The sequence below is a fragment of the Canis lupus genome, chromosome 14, assembly GCF_048164855.1.
Source record: "Canis lupus baileyi chromosome 14, mCanLup2.hap1, whole genome shotgun sequence".
NCBI classification, from domain to species: domain Eukaryota; kingdom Metazoa; phylum Chordata; class Mammalia; order Carnivora; family Canidae; genus Canis; species Canis lupus.
The window spans coordinates 54402795-54428981 of record NC_132851.1 but is presented as its reverse complement, the minus strand read 5'-3'; the positions used below and the strand labels follow the sequence as shown (position 1 = coordinate 54428981).

Genomic DNA, 26187 nt, shown 5'->3' with positions numbered 1-26187 from the left:
TCTTGCTAGATTTTACAATATACCTGCCCTTTACACCTCAGAAACACCAAAGTGCTGATCATTTTCTGTTAATATCTTATGCTTCCTGAATCCAAATTTCTGTTTATAATCTTACCTGTGTTTGGGTTTCCCCATCATTGAAAATGAGATTGAAAACAGTATCAACAGCAAAAAAAAAAAAAAACATTTTAAAACACAATAATGGTTTTATTACTCTTCACAATATCAAGAATATGGAGTAAAATCAAAACAAAATGAAACAATTTATGCTTTGTGTGATGCACAGAAACTAAAATTCTCTGAAATCTCTCCTAATTTGTAAAATGGCCATAATGTCATTAAATTTGATGGGCTATTTTAAGATTGAGATAAAGTATGTAAATCAAGTCTATTGTTTAGTATATTATAAAACTTGAAGTTTTATAAACTTGGAATGTCATAGTTTTTTCAATCCTGTGGCTTACCCAACAGCAAAGCAAATTGATTCTATTTCAAAATATATCTTTGAAGGGGCACCTGGATGGCTCAGTGGTTGAGCATTTGCCTTCAGCTTGGGGCATCATCCTGGAGTCCTGGGATCGAGTCCCACATGGGGGTCCCTGCATGGAGCCTGCTTCTCCCTCTGCCTCTGTCTCTGCCTCTCTCTCTCTCTCTGTGTCTTGTGAATAAATGAATAAATTTTTTAAAAAAACAACAAAACCCACAAAAATGTATCTTTGAAATGATTATTTCTCAATATCTTCCCCAATATTACTCTAGTCAAATGAACAATCCCTCTTCATGAAATCATTAAAAAAAAATAAAGTTGGTTTACATTATTCCACTTGTTAAAGACCTGCAGTGATTTATTTCCGCTTTTAAAATAAAAAGGAGTCTACATTATTCCTTTCTAGACTGTATTATTGGGTCCTTAAGTTATGAAGTAATCTCAAATACATACTGAAACAAAACACCCCTCAAACTCCAAACCAAAATAAAAAAAACAACCAAACAACAACCAAAACAACACCAACCTCTGGGCCTTTTCATTATCTATGAATGAAATATTCTATGCAGGTATTCCAGTGGCTTATTTCCTCATTTCAGTGAGGTCTTTACACAAATATTACCTCTATTTCTGTGAAGAATGTCATTGGAATTGGCACTTGCATAGTAGTTTTGGATAATATGAGCTTTTTAACAGTATTGCTTCTTTTGATCTGTGAACATGGGATGTCCTTTCATTTGTTTGTGTTGTCTGATTATTTTCAAAAATTTCTTACAGTTTTTGTCATACCGATCTTTTTCTTCCCTTGGTTAAATTCATTCCTAAGTATTTGTTTTTGATGCTATTTCAAACAAAATGGTTTTCTTTATTTCTTTTTCAGATGTTTTATCATAAATATTTAGAAATGCAACTGATTTCTGTATGTTGATTTTATATAATGCAACTTTATAAAATTCATTGATGAGATCCACCAGGTCTTGGTTGAGATTTTGGGATTTTCTATGTAAAAATCTTATCATCTGAAAAATGACAATTTCTCTTTTTTATTTAAATGGCTTTTGTTTCCTTGTCCCTATTCCTCTAGCTGGGATTTCTAGTACTGTAGTGAATAAAATTGGTGAGAGTGGGAATTCTTGTCTTGTACCTGATCTTAAAGGAAAAGCTTTTAATTTTTTGCCATTGAATATACTGTAAGCTTGTTATATATGGCCTTTATTATGTTGAGGTATGTTCATTCTATACCCAAATTGTTCATGCTTTTTATCATGAAATGATGTTATATTTTCTAACATACTATTCTGTATCTATTGAGATGATCATATGATTTTTATCTTTTCACTGATGTGATGTATCACATTTATTAATTTTTATATGTACATCCTCTTTGCATCCCAGGGATAAATTCTATGCGGTCATGATCTGTAACCCTTTTAATGTGTGGGTTTGCTAATATTTTGAGAATTTTTCTGTCTATACTCATCTTAGATAGTGGTCTATAGTTTCCTTTTCTTATAGTGTCCTTATCTGTCTTTGTTATCAGGAAAGTGCTGGTCTGATAGAATGAGTTTGGAAGTATTCCATCTTTAATTTTGAGAGGAGAGTTCTTTTCTTTTCTTTTCTTTTCTTTTTCTTTTTTTCTTTCTTTTCTTTTCTTTCCTTTTTTTCTTTTCTTTTCTTTTCTTTTCTTTCTTTCTTTCTTTCTTTCTTTTCTTTTCTTTTCTTTTTTCTTTTCTTTTCTTTTCTTTTCTTCTTTTCTTTCTTTTCTTTCTTTCTTTCTTTCTTTCTTTCTTTCTTTCTTTCTTTCTTTTTTTTCTTTCTTTTTCTTTCTTTTTCTCTTTCATTATTTATTCATGAAAGACACACAGAGGCAGAGGGAGAAGCAGACTCCCTGTGGGGGACCCAATGCAGGACTCCATCCCAAGACCCCAGGATCACACCCTGAGCCGAAGGCAGATGCTCAACCACTCAGCCACCCACATGCCCTGTTAGTTCTTCTTTAAATGTTTGGTAGAATTCACCAGTGACACTGTCCTAGAGTTCTGCGTTGGGAAGTTTCAATTAGTAATTCAATCACTTAACTTATTATTGGTCTGTTCAGAGTTACTTTTTATTCCTGATGCAATCTCAACACATTGTGGATTTCTAGGAATTTATGTAATGTATGTAGATTGTCTAATTTATTGGCATGTGATTATTCACAGTAGATTCATCCTATATATTTCTGCAGCATAAGTTGAAATTTCTCCTCTTTCATTCATAATTTTATGTATTTGAGTCTTCTCTCTTTAGCAAAAGGTTTGTTAAATTTATCTTTTTGAAAAACCAGCCCACAGTTTCAATTAATTCTGTATATTGTTTTTCTTGTCTCTATTTCCATTCAGAACTTTATTTTTCCTTATTTCTTCTAACTTTGGACTTAATTGTTCTTTTCCCCCTAGTTCTTTGAGGGACAAACTTAGGGTATTAATTTGAGATCTTTTAAATTTCATAATGTATATATTTTCAGCTTAAATTTTTCTCTCAGAACTCTTTTTGCATCACTACATGGGTTTTAGTATGTTGTGGTTCCATTTTCATTTATTTTGAGACATTTAAAAAAAGATTTAAAAAAATTTATTCATTTGACAGAGATAGAGCACAAGCAAGGGGAGCAGCAGACGGAGGGAGAAGCAGACTCCTGGTTGGGCAGGGAGCCCAATGTGGGGCTCGATCCCTTGACCCTGGGATTATGACCCGAGCGGAAAGCAGCTGCTTAGCTGACTGAGCCACCCAGTAGCCCCAATTTTGAGACATTTAAATAAAAAAAAATGTATTTGACCCATTTGATTTTCAGATGTGTGTTCAGTTTCCACATATTTGTAGATTTTCCAGCTTTCCTCTTGTTCCTTCCTAGTTTCATACTATCACGTTCATTGTGTTATTGGTATGATTTTAATATTATTAAATTTACTAAGACTTTTTTGTGTCCTGTCATATCATCTATTTTGTTTGTAAAGAAAAATGTGTATTTAATTGCTGTTGCATGGAATATTCTGTTCTGTAAATGTTTAAGTCCATTTGGTCTAAAATATGGTTCAATTCCAAAGTTTCCTTGTTCATCTGTTGGAAGATCTATCCATTGCTGAAAGTGGTTTTGGGGCTCCTTCTTGTTGTTGTTGTTGTCTATTTTCCCCTCAGATCTGTTAGTGTTTGCTTAACATATTTAGGTGCTCCGATGTTGTGTGCATGCATATCCTGATGTATTGATGCCTTTATCATTATATAATGACCTTCTTTGTTTCTTGTTACCATTTTTGGTGTAAAGTCTATTTTGCTTAAGTATGACTATTTTCTTTTGACTGCATTTGCATAGAATATCTTCTACCCCTTTGCTTAGAGACTGTGTTTTTATTTTTTAAGCTGAAATGAATCTCTTGTAGATAGCATATAATTGGGTCCTTTTTAAAAAATAAATCATTTTGCTACTCTGTGCCTTTTGAGTGGTGAATTCAATCCATTTACATTAGAATGACAACTGATATGTAAGGACTTAATAATGCCATCTTATAATTACTTTCTGATTATTTTGAATTCCCACTGTTTCTTTTTCCTTCTGCCTTCTTGTGTAAATTGATTATTTTTGGTGGTGGTATGTTCTATTTCCAGTTTCTTTGTCTTTTGTGGCTCTACTCTCAGGCTTTTTTTTTTTTTTTTTTTTTTTTGTGGTTACCTTGTGGATTACATAAAACATCTTAGAGATAAAACAGTCCATTTTAAGCTGATAGCAACATATCTTCAGATACCTATAAAGATGCCACCCTTTTACTTCTCCCTTTTATATTATTGATGTTACAATTTAACTATTTTAGCCATGCATTCATTAACAATTTAGACTAGTTATAGTTTTTTTTTATTACTCTTTAACTTATATAATGGTGATAGATTAACACCCCATCCTAATATAGACTTATAGTTTTTTGACTTTCTATTCACTTTATCAGGGTATTGTGCACTTTCATATATTTAGGTGTCAGTGATTTGTGTCTTTTCGCTTCAGCCTAAAGATCTTCTTTCAACATTTCTTGCAAGGCAAGTCCCATGGTAGCAATTTTTTCTTTTGTTGGAGGGAATAATTGAGAAGGTGTGACTGTTGCTTAACTTGTGAGCTGGACCTGGGCAATTGGAGGCTCTTTACCTTCCCTGTCCTTTGAAATTATGCTCTGCCCTCTGTTCCCACAGGGGAATCCATTTTTCAAGGACATAGCCTTGAGAGAACATTATGTTTTGAGCCCCTCTGGATGGTGTATGTAAATGAACCCAGTTAAAACTTCTATGTAATATTAAAAGATTCTGGTAGGCAGATGTTCAGATCTACTCATCTTGCAACCACCTAAGACAATACTTATAAGTTTCCTTGCTTACTAAATCTGTCACCTATGAATCAAGAGTGGTCTGCCTCTTTCTTCAGTCTCTCCCTGCCCTCTGTGTACAGGAACCAGATCACAAAACAACCTCTTTCAACATTTTGAATATGTCATTCCACTTTTTCCTGGATGACAAGGTTTCTACTGAGAAATCTGCTGAAAGCCTAATTAGTTTTTTTTTTTTTTTTTGTAAGTTACTTTTTTTTCTTCCCCTGGCTGCCTTTAAGATTCTGTCTTTATCATTGATTTTTAAATAGTTTCATTATAATGTTTCTTGGGGAAGCATTCATTATTTCTTTAAGTAATCTGTGTCTCCTCCCTCTCTTCTTCTAAAATCCCAATTACTCTAATATTTGCCTTTCTGACTGAATCTGATAGTTCTCATAGGCTGTTTTCACTTTTAAACAATTTTAGTTTCTTTCTTCTTTTAACTGAATTCTTTATTCCTATTCTTCAAGTCACTTAATGTCTCTTCCATCTGGTCTGTCTTGGTACAGATGCACTCTTTTGCATTCTGTGTCTTGTTCATTGAATTTTTCTGCTCCAGAATATTTTGGGCTTTTTTTAAAAAAATCATTTCAGCCTCTTTGATAATGAATGGTTTCTATTATCTATTAGTTTATTCCTGATTTCATTGTTTTTCTGAATTTTCTTGTAGCTTTTTGAATTTTTTTCATAACCGGTATTTTGAATTATTTATCAGTTTGTGATATTCTCTGCCACTGAGTGCCTTTGTTAGAGAATTACCATATTCTTTGTGTGATACTATATTTTCTTGATTTTTACATATTGTTTGTTGCTATGTGCCTCTGCTTTTGTATTTGAAGCAGCAGATACCTTCTTAACTAAACTTTTGTTTCTTTTGGTTCTTATATTCATCAGGCTGACTATTAGAATCCCTTCATTTGTATTCCAGAAGGTAATGCTATAGCTCAGTTTTGTGGCTTCTTCCTTGCTTGATGATCTTTGCCTGTTTTTGGAACAAGCTCCCTGGCTACTAGTATCCCTCTCCTGGGTGCACTAGATACAATATATAAGGAACTGTCCCCAGAGTGTATAGGGTTTAGTACTTGGAGCTTTGGGGGTGTCAGTAGACCCATTGGGGAGATCTTCCAGTGGGGTACTCCTGGAGATTTGTGGGCAGACTTCCTGTTGAAGTTCTGAAGCAGACAGCAAGAACTGGGTTCTTTTAGTGTCCCTTTATACTCTTATCTACTTCTTTCTCTTTTTTCTTCTTCCCCCCAATCATGGCAGTTGCTCCTCAGAAATTAAGGTGCTACTAAAGAGAAATGGGCTTTCCAGCCACAGTCCACACAACTTGAGTAGCTACGCAGTCACTTACTACCTTACTTTCCACATCCTCCATGAGAAAGGTCTCTACTTTCCACCTCCTCTGTGGGAGAGGTTGCCACTGCCTGCCAAACAGCTTAGTCTTTGGAATGTCAGCCTGGGATGAGGGTGGCTCTGGTGAGTTCTTCCCTGTCCTCTGTATCCAGACTCTTCTTTCCTCACCCCAGTGGCATGCTATAATCTCCCACCAGGCAACCAGGACTTCTACAATTTATTTTTCATATATGTGTACTTGGCCAGTTTTTTTCTCTCATTGCTGCAAGTAGGGGTGAGGCAGGTTTGTCAACCCTCTTGGATCCGCAGCCCTTACTGAGGTCTTGTTTATTTTCAGATGCACAGGTGAGCAAGAATATTCTTGAGTCCCTTAGTGTAAGGTGCTGAGGCACTTTTGCTCAGTTATGGATGTAATTGTTAAAAAAAATAAAGGGGAGGAGAGAGGAAAAAAGAAATGACTTATGCTTCCATGATGCTGATGTCACTCCTCCTGAAGTACCATGTTTAACAGTCTCACTTGGGTTATGCTGGCACCACTCTTTTGGTTTGGTGAATTCTGCAAGACTGAAAGCAGTATTATGAAAAATCCTGAATTCCAAGCCAGAGAGTTAGTTCCATTTCAGTTGCCTATCCTGAATGATTGGTATAAAAAAGAGGATTCTAAATAGCAAAAAACAAAAAGCCAAGAAAACAGATACTGTGATCTCTTATTGAGGGATGAGGTCTAAAGATCTTAACTGGGGTTTGACTTCAGAGCAATGTTTTGTTTGGTTCTGAGTTTGTGGGTAGGCTAGTAAATGGGTGTTTAAGTTGAAGGTAGAGTGAGTATTTAAAATAAAGGTAAAGGAGTTGAAGAAACAGAGTGTTCAGGTCATGTTAAAAATGAAAGGCATATGGGAACGCCTGGGTGGCTCAGTGGTTGAGCATCTGCCTTTGATTCCAAGTGTGATCCCAGGGTCCTGGGATCGAATCCCACATTAGGCTCCCCTTGAGGAGCCTGCTTCTCCCTCTGCCTATGTGTCTGCCTTTCTCTGTGTGTCTCTCATGAATAAATAAATAAAACCTTAAAAAAGAGAGACACATGAAACAAATGAACACAAAGTTTAAAGGAACAAAAATAACAATAATAAGACAAACATTCATGCTCAAAGCAGCAGGATCAACATTATCTGATTAAGTATTTGAGAAGGAAAGAAATCCACAACACAAAGAGAGTTATTTTATGATAATATATTGAAGTCCATACCGAAGATATTAGTGTTCAGTGTAACTGAATGACATACCAAAACATGTAAAGTAAAAACAATTAAAAATACAAAAAAAGAAATGACAGATATACCATAGCAGTAGGAGCTTGACTACCACCATTCCTGCAACATAAAAAAAGTGCACAAGAAAAAGATCATACTTTTAAATATCTTGTAGTCTTTAGTTAAGTGTGACATGGCTGTCTGAAATGGGGGTTATTCTACTGGAATTTTATATGGTTGCACACTCTTATCAACACTTGTTATGATCTACCTTTAATTTTAGGTCTTTGGGAATATGTAGGAGTATTACAATGAGGTTTAGAAGTTTTATTTTGCATTTCTCTCATGACTGATGCCACTGAACACTTGTCATATGATTATTAGCTATTTGGGTATATTCTTTGTTAAAATTTTTGTTCAAGTATTTCATCCATTTTTAATGTAGGCTTTCCTTTTCTTACTGATTTGTAAGAGTTCCGTAGGTATTTCAGCTGTGGTAATTTGGAAAAAAACATACATATTAAAGGAACCAGAAGGAAAGTAGAGAACAATAGAGTAAGCAGGAGACAACTTTAGAATCTAAAGAAAATAATCAATGTGAGAGGATGGAGAATGAGATGTTCACTCATAAAATAACTACACACTGTTATAAAAGAGAATCAGTACAGAAAGAACAATTTGGGAAAAAAAGTAATAGTGAAAATAAGGCATTTAGTAGTGGTTTTGAAAGAAAAAAATCACAGAAAATGTAATTAAAATGCAATAGAAGAAATATAAATAAATGCAAGAAAAAAAAGAAAAATTAAATGATCATTTCAGGATATTAGAGATTCAAATTTTAAGAGTTCTAGAAAGTGAGATCATGGAAAATGGGAAAACATTTTGAATTGTAGAAAGTAGAGCCTGGGGAGAAGATTCTGAAAGTTTTCAGGAAGAAAAAAACCAACAACAAACTGGTTCATACAAATGATCATGAACCTGATACTAGAAATTCTCAGTTGTTATAGCTGGAAATTAGAAATACAGGAAGCATCACTTCTACAATTCTGGGAAAAATATAATTTAACCAAAATATCAATATTTCCATAGTGGAAGATGTAAATATTAACTAGCAAACATAATTTTATTATATATTTATATAGATATTTACATATGCATATTTGAAGAAAGCAAAGAGGAGGACTGAGGGAGTGTTTGTAAGGAAGCTAATTAGCTTCTATCATAAAGGAAGCAATGAAGTTTTAAAATTGAGCAATTCTCAACATCAGCATATTGGTTAGATTGTGTAAATATCAGGCAATAAAAACAGCTGAGTTGAAAATGGTTGTTGAATTGAATAGGGCTAACACAGTATGGATTTAGAGCCCTAAATTTCACTAAAAATAATTTGGATCTGTATATATATTTGATGGGAAAATCACCAATAGGAAAATATTTACTGGAGCTTTCGTGTAGGCAAGTCTCATTAACTTAGATATTTGAAGACTTTTTGTACTTGAATATAATTAGTATTTATATAAAAAGGGATTGGTACTAGTGATTAAGACTGATGAAATTGCAGTGATTGATGGGTATATTAATATTGGGAACATCGTTCAGGTTAATGTACTTTTGCAATACTTAAGGGAATTGGAAAAAATGAAGAATGTGAGTAATTGAGGTCATTTCTCATATAAATCTGGAAGACTGCAGAACTCACATAAGTGGAAAGATTCCTTTGAGTTTGCTGATGCAAGCCAAGAGATCTCCCTACTAATTATTAGAAATAAGAGAGATTGTGTGGAGATAAGATAACGATTTATGGGCTTTCCTAATAATTTGGCAGAAACATGACCAAAATGCAGAAATACTCGTTTGCAGTCATTGAACGAAATGAGATTTGGTCATTTTTGATATCAAGGAGTTAAATAAACTTCAAGACTCCTCAGAAAATATCTTATGTTTGATATGTATCCCTGAGTTATCCCATGACAAAGAAAAGCATTAATTTTAATAGAGAAATAACCGTTTTGTCTTTTTTTTCAGCTCAATACATTTTGTTCAGTAAGTTAGATTCTTAAGTATGTGCTTATATACTATGCATCAAATAGTTCCTTAAGCAAAGTAAACAATAACATTCTTCATTCTTTTCTCTCCTCTTCCTTATTATTAGTCATGATATTGGGCACTTACTGCAAGTGTTTTAAAATACACTTGTCAATATCATAATGACTCAGGGAGTTTCAGGAATATTCTACACATGAGGAAATTTATATTAACAGATATAAAATAAAGTGCTCAATATCATAACACTAGTAAATGGAAAAAATAGAGCAAATGCAATTCATTTCTATTACATCATGCTGTATCATTTTAAACATATATTTTTTCATTCAGCAAGTGTTCATTGAATATCTAGTGTCTGTCTTGCTCTCTTCTTGACAGTGAAGGAGAAAAAATGCACTCCCTTTCTTTATGATTCTTATAATTTAGTGGAGGCAGTATTTGCATAAACACATATTTTGGGAAGCATGGAAATTTGGCTTTGGCCTTAATATTCCTTTTTGGGAATTCTGTACAAGTTGAGAAAATGTATTAAGAGTAGAATGCCACTACAAAATACCATGAGGGAGAAAGACTCCGAAAATCTATGATAAATCATTTTCAATTCTGATACAAAAGAGAGTAAGAGGAAAATTTAAGTTAGAGAAAAAATGATATACTATAAACCATATTTTGTTTTCACTTATTAAACTTCAAAAGTTTTCACAAATTATATAGAAATAAATATTTTTTTGATGATTTCAAGTCCATAGAGGCAAAAATTTTGAACAGAGTCTTATTGAACTGGCTTATTTTTGTCGATGATTATCAAAGAATTTTTGATTTAGCCCAAGCTAGAATTCTAAGCAAAGAATTCTATCTTTAAAGCTAGAACAGAAACACTAGTTCTTGACATACATTCTGCTGCATATACCATCTAAAAAGTTAGAAATATTACTGAATTGGTATTTTTCTTATTTTCAAAATGACAAATTTAAATATAAAGATACAACCATACATTTGTTTTAAGTTTAAGTCTGAGTTGTGAAACATTTAATCCTTCTTTACTTGTTGAAAAACTTCTAGATCTCACATAGCTAACAACCGAATGAATCTGATGGATAAACTATTTATGGAATGGAAAATCAGTAAAGCAAATGTCATATAACTGTGACTGACAATGAAATAAATGTGGTGAAGGCTAGGAGTGACATATAAATAAGAAGATGATGGGTAGTGTTTTTTGTTTTCCACGTTCTTCAGTTATATTTTAGAAGAGTAATTATAACACATTTTTATGTAACAAAATTACTGCCCTTAAGCAGGAAAATAGTTATCACTCTACTTAATTCAGAAACATTTACAAGATATAAAATAAATGATGGAATTGCTTTGTCAGATATCAGATGTTCAAACAAGATGGAATAGAGGCTATTACATTTTTTAAAAGATTGAATTAAAGATTTAACACTATACTCTGCCAATAACAATGCCAACTTTCAAGACAGCTTGCTTATAGAGAACATAGTTTATTTGTTAGAATATGCTAAAGAAGTAACCAAATGAGTGTGACTTGAGAGCAAAAGTATTTCATGCATTCTGTCTTCTATAAGGAGTCTCCCAACATTTTGCTTCACAGAACATGCTAAATTAGCGTGCATGGAATGAAAGCTGAGATGTATGTGGGAATTTGGAGATTTGTTATATTGAAACCAATTAAATTTCTCCATTGCTATATTTTTAGATCCAAGATTAAAAGAAATTTTATCTCAGGCAGTAAATGTAAAACAACAACTAAGCAAAAATATTCCTGATAAGATAATATGTGAAGGCATTTACAAGTCTTCTGAAAATAGACAGCATCTTCTTGAAGCTGTGCAAACAACTCCAATCTGAGAAATTGATTTGAGGAAATAACAGGAATCGATGAGCTGATAAATCTCTCCCTAGATGAAAAACTTTCATAGTTAGTGCAAAACATGACCTTCAGCAGTAGCCTACATTGACAGAATGTATTTCCAAAGAATTGCACACCTACGAACCACATTGAAAGTTAGCGGAGTTGTTTTCCAAAAAATTTTCAAACCATTAAAATTGACATTTATATTATTAGTAGTAAACTTAACAGTAAACCTGTTAGGAAACTTTGAAAATTTTTTCTTCAACTCCCAAAAGTTCATTCTATGATGGCATTAGTTGGCCTACCCTAAATACTGATTTTAATGTTCAATATTTGGCATTCAACCAAAGAGTGTATTGAGGGCACATCTATAATTACAATATGATATAATAACCTTGCAATAATGTTTTTATTACAAAAATTATTAACTAATAGAATAGGTAGTAGATTCTCTAGTAGGACATCAAGAAAAGCTTTATACAAGTGTTTTGAGTAAGTTTGCCAAACAATTACTTTTATAATGGTATTAAGAAAGAAACAAAGAATGATAACCAATTTGACATAAAATTAAGTTATTACAGTTATATTTACAACTGTAATAAAACTGTGTTCTTTTTGGATAGTATCATTATGTCTTCTATGTTGTTTGTACAACCAATCAAATATGCATCATAAAAATGTGCATATTTAGTGTAATATATATAATATATTGCATTTGACTATTTACATGAATGTTTGGTCTTACCTTTAAAGGAAACAGAACAGTTTTATTTATGCCTATTGTGAATCACCAAAGAGTATACATTTAACTCCATATTCCAGAAAATATTAATAGTTTTATCTCTCTCTCTCTCTTTCTCTTTTCTTAGGCTTAAATACGTTTGTTTCTCTTGTGATCCTTGGAATTTGTGGGTGTTTTCGAGGTCTACAAATTAAAACTAGGTAAGATAATACTATTATAGCTTCTCTTTATTAAGTTAAAGGATAAATTTCTGTTTGTTTTACTCAATAGGCAGAGAGAGTAGAATAAGGGAGGAAAAAAAGGAACAGAGGAATATAATAGTTACTAGCTGACTTCCAGTTCTAATCATATAGTCCTCTCTTGTGTGAAAACAGGCAGAGAGAAGCCAGGAAGCAGCATCCTATACCCCATTGAGAGAAGCCAACTGAGCTTCTGCTCTTGACCAGTGCAGGGAAAAGTTCAGGCAATACTAGTACTGGTGAAACAATGTAGAGGTCCATAATGTGATTCACTATGTCAAGTGAATGTACTATGCTCACTAAGAGAAACCTTGCATAGATGTAACCAGTTTTTCAGTGTGAGCATTAGTTTTTGTAATTTTTATTTTTTTAAATTTCAAGTATAATTAACATATATTATTATATGTTTCAGGTGTACAATAAAATGATTCAACAATTCTATACAGTACTCAGTGAACATCATAAATATACTCTTTTTTCAGTTTATTGATTAAAGTTTTAATTCCAGTTAGTTAATATACACTGTTTTATTAGTTTCAGGTGTAAAATATAGCGATTCAACATTTCCATACATCACCCTGTGCTCATCATGACAAATGTACTCCTTAATTCCCATCGCCTGTTTAACCCATCACCACACCCCTTTCCTCTCTGGTAACCATCAGTTCTCTATAAATAAGAGTCTGACTCTTGATTTTTGTCTCTCTCATTCTTTTGTTCCCCCCTTTGCTTGTTTGTTTCTTAAATTCCATGTATGAGGGAAATCATATGGTATTTGTCTTTCTCTGACTGGCTTATTACATTTAGCATTATGTCCTTGTGAGTGTATTTTTTACTTTGTACAAAAAGTATTCTTTTTTATGGTTGGATAATATCTATATCTATATCTATATCTATATCTATATCTATACCCCATCTTCTTTATCCATTCATCAGTCAATGGACATTTAGGCTGCTTCCATATCTTAGTTATTGTAGATAATACAGGGATCCATGTAACCTTTTGAATTAGTGATTTTCTATTCTTTGAGTAAATTCCCAGTAGTGCAATTCCTGGATCATAGGGTAGTTATATTTTTAACTTTTTGAGGAACTTCCCCATACTGTTTTCAAGAGTGGCTGCACCAGTTTGCATTCCTACCAACAGTGCATGAGCATTCCTTTTTCTCCCCATCCATGCCAACACCTGTTATTTCTTGTATTGTTGATGTTACCCATTTTGATAGATGTGAGGTGATATCTCATTAGAATTTTGATTTTCATTTTCCTGAAGGTAAGTAAGTGCTATTGAGCATTTTTTCTTTTTTTTAATAATAAATTTATTTTTTATTGGTGTTCAATTTACCAACATACAGAATAACACCCAGTGTTCATCCCGTCAAGTGCCCCCCTCAGTGCCCGTCACCCATTCACCCCCACCCCCCGCCCTCCTCCCCTTCCACCACCCCTAGTTCATTTCCCAGAGTTAGGAGTCTTTATGTTCTGTCTCCCTTTCTGATATTTCCCACACATTTCTTCACCCTTCCCTTATATTCCCTTTCACTATTATTTATATTCCCCTAATGAATGAGAACATATAATGTTTGTCCTTCTCCGACTGACTTACTTCACTCAGCATAATACCCTCCAGTTCCATCCACGTTGAAGCAAATGGTGGGTATTTATCGTTTCTAATGGCGGAGCAATATTCCATTGTATACATGGACCACATCTTCTTTATCCATTCATCTTTTGATGGACACCAGGCTCCTTCCACAGTTTGGCTATCGTGGCCATTGCTGCTATAAACATTGGGGTGCAGGTGTCCTGGCGTTTCATTGCATCTGAATCTTTGGGGTAAATCCCCAGCAGCGCAATTGCTGGGTCGTAGGGCAGGTCTATTTTTAATTCTTTGAGGAACCTCCACACAGTTTTCCAGAGTGGCTGCACCAGTTCACATTCCCACCAACAGTGTAAGAGGGTTCCCCTTTCTCCACGTCCTCTACAACATTTGTGGTTTCCTGCCTTGTTAATTTTCCCCATTCTCACTGGGGTGAGGTGGTATCTCATTGTGGTTTTGATTTGTATTTCCCTGATGGCAAGTGATGTGGAGCATTTTCTCATGTGCATGTTGGCCATGTCTATGTCTTCCTCTGTGAGATTTCTGTTCATGTCTTTTGCCCATTTCATGATTGGATTGTTTGTTTCTTTGGTGTTGAGTTTAATAAGTTCTTTATAGATCTTGGAAACTAGCCCTTTATCTGATAGGTCATTTGCAAATATCTTCTCCCATTCTGTAGGTTGTCTTTGAGTTTTGTTGACTGTATCCTTTGCTGTGCAAAAGCTTCTTATCTTGATGAAGTCCCAATAGTTCATTTTTGCTTTTGTTTCTTTTGCCTTCGTGGATGTATCTTGCAAGAAGTTACTGTGGCCGAGTTCAAAAAGGGCGTTGCCTGTGTTCTCCTCTAGGATTTTGATGGAATCTTGTCTCACATTTAGATCTTTCATCCATTTTGAGTTTATCTTTGTGTATGGTGCAAGAGAGTGGTCTAGTTTCATTCTTCTGCATGTGGATGTCCAATTTTCCCAGCACCATTTATTGAAGAGACTGTCTTTCTTCCAATGGATAGTCTTTCCTCCTTTATCGAATATTACTTGACCATAAAGTTCAGGGTCCACTTCTGGGTTCTCTATTCTGTTGAGCATCTTTTCATGTGTCTGTTGGCCACCTGGATGTTTTCTTTAGAGAAATGTCTGTTCATGACTCTGCACATTTTTAATTTTTATTTATTTTTTCCTTTTTATTTATATTCAATAGGTCAACTTATAGTACATCATTAGTTTTAGAAATAGTGTTCTGCACATGTTTTAATTGGATTACTCATTTTGGGGGTGTTGAATTTTATAAATTATGTGTTTTGGGTACTAACCCTTTATAGGCTATGTCATTTATAAATATCTTCTCCCATTCCATAGAATTTGTTGATTGTTTCAATTTTGTTGATTGTTTCCCTCCTTGTGCAAAAGCTGTTCTGATGAAGTTTGGATAGTTTATTTTGGCTTTTGCTTCTCTTGCTTCAGGAGATGTATCTAGAATGAATTTAGTACAGCTGGTGTCAAAGAAGTTACTGCTTCTGTTCTCTTTTAGGACTTTTATGGTTTTAAGTATCACATTTAGGTCTTTAATCCATTTTGAGTTTATTTTTGTGTATGATGTAAGAAAGTGGTCTAGTTTCACTCTTTTGCATGTTGCTGTCCAGTTTTCCCAACTTCATTTGTTGAAGAAACGGTCTCCTATTGGATATGTTTCCTGCTTTGTTGAAGATTGGCCATATGACTCTGGGTATATTTTTGGATTTTCTATTCTGTCCTATTGATCTGTGTGTCTATTTTTTTTTTGTCAGTACCATACTGTTTGATTACTACCACTTTGTAATATAATTTGAAGTCCAGGATTGTGATGCTTCCAGTTTTGTTCTTCAAGATTGATTTGTCTATTTGGGGTGTTTTGTGGTTCCATACAAATTTAAGGATTGTTTCTTCTAGCTCTGTGAAAAAGTCTGTTGGTATTTTTTGATAGGGATTCCATTAAATCTGTAGATTGCTTAGGGTTGTATAGACATTTTAACAATATCTGTTCTTCCAGCCTATGAGCATGGACTGCCTTTCCATTTGTTTATGTTAACTTCAATTTCTTTCATCAAGGTTTTATAGTTTTCGTAAAGGTCTTTCACTTCTGTGGTTAGGTATATTCCTAGGTATATTGCTATTTTGGGAGCAATTATAAATGAGATTGTTTTCTTAATTTCTCTTTATGCTGCTTCATTATTGGTGTATAGAAATGCAACAGATTTCTGTACATTGCTTTTGTATCCTACTACTTTACAAAATTCATTTATCAGTTCTAGCAGTTTTTTTTTTTTTGGTGATATCTTTATGATTTTCTACATATAGTATCACATCATTTGCAAATAGTGAAAGTCTTACTTTTTCCTACTGATTTGAGTGCTTTTTATTTTTTTTCATTGCCTAATTGCTGTGGCTAGGACTTTAGTACAACATTGGATAATATTGATGAAATTGGACATGCTTGTCTTATTCCTGACCTTAGGGGAGAAGCTCTCAGTTTTTTCCTATTAAGGATGTTACCTGTGGGTTTTTCGTATATGGCCTTCAGTATGTTGAGGTTCATTACCTCTAAAGCTATTTTGTTGAGTTTTTTTCTTCTTTTTCTTTTTTTTTTTAATCATGAATGCTTTGATTGATGCTTTGTCAAATGCTTTTCTGGCATTTATTGAAATGATCTTTTTTTTTCATTGTTTCTCTTATTGACATGATGTATCATGGTGATTGATTTGTGAATGTTGAACTACTCTCGCAATTCAGGTTTAGGAGAGGGGCAGAGGGAGAGGAGAGAAAATAATCCTAAGCAGGCTTGATGCTTAGCTCATTGCAGAGCCTGACAGATGGCTCAATCTTACAACCCTGAGATCATGACCTGAGCCATTCAAAGTGTCTTTTTTAACATGTTTAGTGTTCACAAACTCCTTTAGATTTTGCTTGTCTTGGAAACTCTTTCTCCTATTCTGAATGACAGCCTTTCTGTGTATGTGTTTTTGGCTGCATATTTTTTCCATTTAGCAATGAATATATCATGCCACTCTCTTCTGGCCTTCAAAGTTTCTGTGGCAGGTCTGCTGCTAACCTTATGTGTCTACCTGTGTAGGTTAAGGACCTTTTGTCAATAGCTGCTTACAGAATTCTCTATCATTGTATTTTGCAGGTTTCACTATGAAACCTGGTGTTGAACTGTTTTTGTTGATTTTGAAGGGAGTTTTCGGTGCCTCCTGGACTGAAATGCCTGTTTCCTTCCCCATATCAGGGAAATTCTCAGCTATAAATCCTTCAATGAACCGTCTGCCCTTTTATCCCTCCACTCTTCTTCTGGGACTCTTATAATATAAATATTATTACACTTTATGGAGTTGCTGAGTTTCTGAAGTCTGCATTTGTGATCTGATAGTTTTCTTTCCCTCTTCTTTTCAGCTTCATTATTTTTTATAATTTTATCTTCTATATCACCATTTGTTCTTCTGCTTCTTTCATCCTTGTGATGACATCCAGTTGGTTTTGCATCTCAGTTATAGCATTTTAGTCAGCCTGACTAATATTTAGGTCTTTTATCTCTGTATCAAGGGTTTCTTTGGTGTGTTCCATGCTTCATTCAAGCCTAGCTAATATTTTTTTGACTGTTGTTCTAAATTCTTGTTCAGATACATTGCTTACATCTGGCTGTGATTTCTTCTTGATCTTTCCTTTGTGGAGAGTTCCTCCATCTCTTCATTTTGTGTAAGTTTCTGTCTTTTGCATGTTATAAAAGCTTGTTATATTTCCTGTTCATTAGAGTAACACTATATTTAGAAGGGATCATACACTGTCCAGAGCTTGGTGCTTCAGGAAGTGTTTCTAGTGTATGCTGTGTGCACTCTGCTGTTGTGTTATAGCTGCTCTTTCCCATAGGTCAGTCTTCTGCAGAGTTCCTCCTTGTTTTCAGTAGGGACCTTTAAGTAGGTGTGCTTTGATTTTATGTTAAAATAAGCCTGATTAAAAAAAAAAAGATGGATCCATAAAAAGAGAAAAAGAAAAATACAAACTTACAAACAAAAAATTGCGTCTGATTCCAAAGAAAAAGAAAGAAAAAAGAAGTCTGTTCCAGAAAAAAAAAAGAGAAAAAGAAATGAAAAAACAAACACAAATATAAAACTATAGACCCGATTCCAAAGGAAAAAAAAAAAAAAAAGCCTGTTCCTTTTTCCACCAGAACTGAAGCTGATGCTTTGGAGTACTCTATGATTAGTCAACTTGGTGCATGCAGGGGTTCTGTGCTGACCTTCTGGCGAATAGGCCCACTGTGCTAGCTTACGGTCTTGCCCTAGTAAGGATGTACCAGCAGGGTGCAGGTGGGTGGAGTTTGGTGTAAATGGTTCCAGCCTCCACTGGGGGCACTGTGTTGCTCACTGAAATCTGACTGTGCTGTTTCAGGGGGTGAGGGGTGGGGAAAATGGCATCACCTACTCTCTCCACCCCAGAAAAGGGAGCTCATGCTTGCCACCATTCAGGAGGCCTTCACAGAAAAGCAAACAATCTCCCTTCTTGTGTCCCAGGCTTCCATCATATCCTTGCCCCCATCCAGTCTGTACATGGACCATCAGCACACCTGGTGCCACAGTTCTCCTATGTTCTTATTCCAGTGCATGGCTGGGATTTAAAACTCCAAATCTTAAAGGACCCAGAGGACATGGACCCACTCTGCTCCTTGGGAGGAGAGCCTCACTGTGCTGTGTCTGCTGCTGTTTCGTCACAGAAAAGCAGTTGCACAGCTGCACAGTTGCTTAGAGTTTATGATGAAAGTAGCGATCAGGTTATCTGCTTTCTGTACACATTTCTGTCACTTGCTGATGAATGTCCATTCAATGGCACCGACCAGGTCTTTTGTCCTTGGAGATGCAATATACCCTCTTCCAAATGTGCTCCAGGAAAGGAATAATTCTCTTCCAATGTGACTCAGTGGATCCCTACATCATGCTGTCTGCTCCCAGGCCTCTGCCTTCCTTCTCCTCAGCAGTAGCACTATGCCCATCTGGCTAACTACAGTGAATTTGTGGGCTTCTAAAACCCAGAATTTGAGTTCTATTTGTGAAAACTTGCAGTAATCAGATCCTCTCAATTCCCCAGTCAATGGTTTTGGGGAAGTGTTTTTCTTGGGTTAATCTGATGTACTGTTCTGTCTTCCCCCCTCTTTCTCTCCTCACTATGCAAAAAGGGTTCCATCCCCTCTGCAGCTCTGTAGTCTTTCTCTTCCCCAATTCATATCTTTGCACCTTGTACCTACCACTTTCTTTCCCTCGAATTCTGCAGATTGTTCTCTTAACCTTCATATCAATTTCCTAGGTGTTCAAAATGATTTGATGTAAACTAGCTATGTTCACAGGATGAGGCAAGCCCTGAGTCCCATTGCTACTCTACTATCTTAACTCCATCCTGCTTCTATTCCTTCTGTTTTTGGATGGAATGTTCTGGATATATCTGTTAGATCCATTTGGTCCAATGTGTCATTCAAAGCCACTGTTACTTTGTTGATTTTCTGTCTGGAAGATCTACCCAATTGATGTAAGTGGGTTATTAAAGCCTCTATTATTATTGTATTACTATCAATATCTTCTCTTGTGTCTTAATAGTTGCTTTGCATATTTGGGTACTCCCAAGTTAGGTGCATAAATATTTTCATTTTTTACAAAATATTTACAGTTCTTATATTTTCTTTTTGGATTGCTCCCTTTACGATTATGTAATGTCCCTTTTCTCTTATTACAGTGTTTTGAAGTATATTTTTGTCTGATATAAGTATTGGTACTCTGACTTCTTTTCACTTTCATTTGCATGATAAACACTTTTCTATCTCTTTACTTTGAATCTGCATTTGCCATTAGTTCTGAAGTGAGTCTCTTGTAGGTGACATATAGATGGGTGTTATCTTTCTATCCATTTAGTCACCATATATTTAAATTGGAGCATTTAGTCTATTTACATCCAACATAATTTTTGATAGTTATGTACTTATTGTCATTTTGTGACTTGTTTTCAGGTTGTTCTTTATAATTGTTCTCTGTTCCTTTCTTCTCTTTCTCTCTTCCTGGTGGTTAGACGGCTATCTTTAGTGATCTTTGATTCTTCTTATTTATTTTTTGCATATCTAGTACCAGTTTTTAATTTTTGGTTACTTTTAGGCTTATATATAACACCCTATGTGTATAGTAGTCTATATTAGGTTGATGTTCACATAAAGTTTGAATCATTCTAACAGCACTCAATTTTTCCTTCCCTCCTACCCAAATTTTCATGTATATGATGATATAATTTCCATATGTTTATTTTGTGTATCCCTTTACTGATTTTTATAAATATAATTTATTTTTCTTGTTTTGTGCTTCAACCTCCATATTGATTTTATTTTTTATTTTTTAAAAAGGTTTATTTATTTATTTATTCATTCATTCATTCATTCATTCATGATAGACAGAGAGAGAGAGAGAGAGAAGCAGAGACACAGGCAGAGGGAGAAGCAACCTCCATGCCAGGAGCCTGACGTGGGACTCGATCCTGGGACTCCAGGATCGCACCCTGGGCCAAAGGCAGGCGCCAAGCTGCTGAGCCACCCAGCGATCCCCCATATTGATTTTATAAGTGATTAATTTACTACTTTTATGATGTTTGCATGTACCTGTGCAATTTTTTTTTCTTGTTTGCTTTCTAATTCCTGAGTATGGTCTTTCACTTCCACCCAAGAATTCTTTTTAATATTTCTTGTAAGGCTGGTTTAGTGATAGTGAATTTCTTTGACTTTGTGTGTGTGTGTGTGCAGGAACTTTTTTTATCTCTTCTCCTGTTCTAAATGATAGCTTTGCTGGATAGAGTACTGTTGCTACATTTTTTTTTTTCCTTTTCTTTCAGCAGTTTGAGTATATAACTCCATTCCCTTCTGGCCTGCAATGTTTGTGCTTAAAAACTGAAAAATCAGCTCATAGCATTATGAGTTTTTCCTTGAATATAACTTTTCTCTTGTTGTTTTAAAAAATTCCCCTTTATCCTTAATTTTTACCACTTTAATTTTTATGTCTCTTGGTATGGACCTCTTTGGACTGATTTTATTGGGGGGCTCTCTGTGCCTCTTGGCTCTGGATTTCTCTTTCCTTCCCCAGATTAGGGAAGTTTCCAGCTATTGTTTCTTATTACTTATTATATATATGTAAACTATATGCCCCCTTTCTCTCTCTTATCCTAGTATCCCTATAATGTGAATGTTTTTATGCTTGATGATATTGCTGAATTCCCATAACCTATTATTTTTTATTATACCTTTTTCTTTTTTCTGTTCAACTTTTTTTTTTTCCATTATTTTGTCTTCCAGCTTGCTGATCCATTCTTCTGCTTCCTCTGGTTTATGATTTATTGTCTATTGTACTTGAATTACCTCTGATGTGTTCTCTTTAAAATACTTTCTCTTTTTTTATTGAAGGTCTCACTGGGATCCTTCATTCTTTTCTGAAATCCAGTAAGTATCTTTATGGCCATTACTTTGAATTATCTATCAGACATATTACTTATATGCAGTTTATAAGCTCTTTTGCTCATTTTGTCTAATACTTTGCATCTGTTCCTTATATAGGAAAGTTAACTATGTCTCCTGCACTTGAAAGTAGTGGCCTTATGAAGAAGAGATCCTGCAGGGCTCCAGTGCAATGTCTCTCATTCACCGGAACCTAGCACTTCAAGTATGTCCCCTATGTGTCCTGAACGCTTCCTCTTGTTGCAGTTAGGCCCTGTTTGTCTTCAGTTCAACTGGCTGCAATGGCCCTCTTTGCCTGTTTCAGGCAGGGTTTGGTCCCTGTGCTGGTAAGGGGCTGATCTGAAGTTCTCTTGGGCTTGAGTCGGGTTAGACCAGATGCTTGTTTTCAGCCCAATTCCAGAACTGTGGTCACACCAAACTTCAGGTTACTTTCCTCATATATTCTCTGAGAGGTTTTGTTGGTGGAAAGGCCCTTTGGTCAGAACACATGCCTGGCCCCCAATATATCTGTTGGTGTTGCAGTGACCTGAGCTACTGGGTTCTCTGTGTTGCACCTGTGAAGCTTTTGGTGGTGGACAGTGTCTGCAGTCAGATCAGCTGTCTGCTCCCAACCCATTGTTGGGACTACATTCAAACTACTGTGTGTAATTATCTTCCCCTCATCCCAGGGCATGAGTCACTTTGGAATGGTGCTGGTCTGTTTGGGCAGCTTACAGAATGATAAGTGTCTGCTTTCTTTGGACTTTTGCAGAGTGGGGTGGGTGGGATGGGGTAGTCCACAATAGAATGCAGGGGTGGGGCATTCACTGTTAGCAAGCTAGGTGTGGAGTGTGTTTGTGCTTGTTCTAACAGCTGTCTGGGTATCTAGCCCAGGATTGGGGGTAAGTAGAGGAGTGATGTAGGCAACTCTTTTTGTTCTTTGAGGAGTAGACTCCTAAGGTTCTCTGCCCCTCCAGTGTACAAATTCTGAGATTAGTAAATAAATCTGTTTATCACATACACCAGGTACTTTTCAAACTACTGATTTTATGTTGTATATTGGCAGGATTATTTGTTATGTTGTTTCTTTAAAAGTGGGAACTGTTTCCCGTCACCCTTGGGCCCTCCCAGAACTTAGCCAGATGATTTTTAAAGTTCCTTGTGTTAAGCTTCATTGATTGTAAGAACTCATAAAGTTAAACCCCTTTGGATTTCATAACCAAGTGTTATGGAGACATATTTTCCCACCTCTGTGTCTGGGTACATGGTATGGAGTTTGTTCCTCTCCCTTCTTTGTGCTTGTGGTGTCCCTACCATTTGTGGTTAATTTGAAAGGTTAGTCTCATTTCTGACCACATCTCTACCCTTCCAACCATTTTCAAGGTGGCGTATGCTCTATGCTTAACTGTGGAGAGTCTGTTCTACCAGTCTTTAAGTGGTTTTCTGGGTTAGTTACACCACTATGGCTGTTATCTAGGTATATCTGTGGGATAAGCTAAACTTAGGATCTTCCTACTCCAGCCTCTTCCTAGTCTACTCCCAGTGTGAGGATTTACATAAACATTTTACATATAATGCAATTTGTTTATCTCTTGATTTTAGCTTTTGCAATATAGTTCTTTTCCAAACCTTTTCAGACTTCTTCCAAAGTAGTTCAACTGAACCACTAGACTAAGTTTTCATCTCTAACTTCTCTTTACTAATTTTCATATGATTATTTTTTTTTAGCAGTGAGAGAGGACCCTATAATTAGGGCTTCTGGGAGCCACTGTTCTATCCAGTATGTGGTCTAACTCCTACTGTGTTCTTGATTTCCTTCACTTTTGTGGTCATAAGATTATAATCATCACATCCCCCCTCATTTTTATTTCAGATATTTTTTTGCTAATGTCTTGTAACCTCTTCATGTTTCCAAAATGCACCGACTGCAGACGTTATATTTCTACTGACAAATCTCTAATAGCTTGCTGCCCTTCAAAACAATAGATTTCAATGTTGTCATTGCTACCTATCCTACACTAAGCTATAAAGAGATTTACAGAATTTCCTTGCATATCAATAAGATCAGTAAACCCTGGTAACAAGACAGGCTTCACTGGAAAACAATCTCATTATCCATTATGCATGTTTTATTAAGAAAAATAAACAATTATTTTTGTGGTATATTAAGACAGTGATAATAAATGGGATTAATAAACAACTTACCCTAGACCTCCTAATGTTTCATATTATTTTCTTTCCTCATTTCTAAAGTGCCCCTCTTCACACATATAATCCCCTATATTTTGCAAGCCTCTCTTCAAGTATGTTAAGATCACTTAACATGAAGCTAACTAATGGTATTAATATTTAGCCCACAGAGGTCTTTTTGTTTAGTACTGATTTTTTTAAGAAGTGATGGTGCATTAGTTCAAATGCAAAAGTTTTATCATTAAAAAAGTGTGATATTTAATTTTTAAAATATACACTATTCCAAAAGGCCTCTACAGCATGAATGCTTTTCTCTAAATCACTGTGCCATTATTTTCCAGACAGCCTGGTCTGAGGTAATTAGTTTTGCTTCTCTTTGTGAAATCCATTGAGAGCAGGTCAGTGGATAATGAATGTGAATCAGAAAATCTTCAGCACATTCATTTTTAAACAATTCCTCACAATGACTAGTTGTTTCTGGCATAGTCCCCACTGAACAAGAGCAGCACAGGGGGCCAGGATGCCTGACCCAGGGTCCCTAGCACTGGATGATGTGAATCAGGTTTTGGCACATTCTTTTAATATTTCAGGTTTTTTTCTAGTTAGGCACACAGAAGGCATTTTCTGTTCATTAATTTAATTTAAATTTTATGAAAAAAGACAAGATTAAAATCAAGTAATTTGAGGAGTTTGTTGGAAACATAATTCCTTGAAATCATTTTGGGACCAGGAGACTTGAATGGTACACCTAAATTGAATAGTATGGAAAATAGCCTTAAAAGGTTAACAAGAAGATAAAGCTCATTAGGTGACACAGTTTGTCCCTTAAAATAATATTAATTTTGTTTTATGGGTTCCTGTGAGTAAAAGTAGTAGTAAAGATCATTCAGAAAAAGGACTCAGGAGTAATCTGGTTGTTTTCTTAAAATAATTTTCAGGTTTTACATAAGAATTCTTAATGCAAAGCAAATTTGACACATTTTGGACCATTTTTACAAATGCTGATGGGTGGATTCATCAATTTTAATATAATTGTATTGTATTACATATAACATAATTTCACTCATATGGTTAAGTAACTAGTTAGTAACATATTTCATTTGTGGTTACTTAATGCAACACTTGATTTAGGCAAATAAATAAATGAATGTAAATAATGTAAGTAATAAGTAATTACTTTCTGATTCTAAAAAGCCATAAGAAACATGAAATATTCCCATTTACTATACCTCTGTTTATTTAGTTTTTAGAGTTTTGTGATGGCAAGGCTTTTTTCCTCCCTCAAAACAGGATGTCTCATCCTTTCCCCCACCTTCATCTTCAGTCAGAAGTATGGCAATGGGAGGCATTTCATGATCCAGAAGAATGAGTTAGCAGTGGAGGGTCTATTAGTTCGGGACTTGAGGTTGGACCTAGTGAGGGAAGCTTGGTGTTTATGTCACTTACTAATTCCAGGAGATCACTTCATCAGTCAGCATACCTATAATTGATTCCAGGTGATGTTATTTTTATGCCTAAGAAGCTATTACCTGCAAAAGATACATCCAATAATTTGGATCATGGGCAGAGCAATGATAGCCTCTAGGGTCTCAGGTTCTCATTGGAAGTTGGTCAGTCAGTCAATCGGACAATATTGAAGAGAGTATAGAGGTCATAAGGCTATTCCTAGACACTATGGAAACTCTACTGTCCATAAAAATCAGCTAGGATGTTTATTGCAATGCACTTTCTCTCATGCCAATCCTAGAAATAATGATTTAGCCGATAAGTTTGGAACCTAAGTAGGTAAATTTAAAATACATACTTTTAAGATTAGAACAGCTTTAAATTTATAGAATACTTGTGAAGATAGTACAGAGTTCCCATGTACCCATACAGAAGGAGCTATGTTTTTACTGAACAAAGATTGATGATTGCAATGAGTATGTTTTGATACTTTCACATTAAGAAATACTAGGTTACACTACTGAAGAAGACAAACGGAAAATGTTTGGATTTAGGCATAGCTTGCTCTTTCTGGGAATATCATAACCTGGACTGTTGGAAAAAATTCTGTGAGCAGCCTACGGTGGTGGGAATTATGAAGGAGCTGATAGTCATTGCCCATGAAATACCAGGACTGGAAATGTGACTAATTGTAGGCCCTCCAAGATTGTGAGACTCCAAATAGGAACAGTCCTCGCCTGAGCCTGTAAAAAGATGATTTCTGTAGGTCCCAGTAAAAGTAAGCAGGAAAAGCCAAAAAGTAAGATTTTTTTCTGATATACTGGACTAGCTACAAGATATATCTTACTAGAAGACCTCATTTATTGAATTGTCTGATACAATGTTATTACTTGTTTATAGGATCCCCTAATTAGTCAGGTAATATATACTATTGTAAAATGACATGAAGTCTTCAAAGTGTAAATGATGCTCCAGTTTTCTTGCTTTCAGAGTCCTATTTGTATATCATTCTGTATACTTTATTTTGAACTACTGGTAAAATATATCTTAAAAAGTGAGTTAGGGATTAATTTAATGCA

The 26187-nt window shown here is 35.0% G+C and overlaps 2 long non-coding RNA genes across 10 annotated transcripts in view; one reads left to right on the top strand and one right to left on the bottom strand.

Annotated features, from left to right (window-relative positions):
- The window catches only part of LOC140604132 (uncharacterized), a 237973-nt gene that overhangs the window by 22427 nt on the left and 189359 nt on the right, over positions 1 to 26187 (bottom strand). For 5 of the 8 annotated variants that reach the window (XR_012007154.1, XR_012007153.1, XR_012007157.1 and 2 more), the window contains one exon: positions 24893 to 25074. The exons of 1 other annotated variant lie outside the window; for it this stretch is intronic. This is a non-coding gene — a long non-coding RNA (uncharacterized lncRNA). Of the gene's footprint in view, positions 1 to 24892; positions 25192 to 26187 lie in introns of those variants that run through there. 2 more of the 8 variants (XR_012007158.1, XR_012007160.1) reach the window with 2 other exon arrangements.
- LOC140604133 (uncharacterized) overlaps positions 12275 to 26187 on the top strand; it is an 80059-nt gene continuing 66146 nt past the window's right edge. Inside the window, exon 1 of one of the 2 annotated variants that reach the window (XR_012007161.1) lies at positions 12275 to 12348. This is a non-coding gene — a long non-coding RNA (uncharacterized lncRNA). Of the gene's footprint in view, positions 12349 to 21592; positions 21699 to 26187 lie in introns of those variants that run through there. The other variant, XR_012007162.1, reaches the window with a different exon arrangement.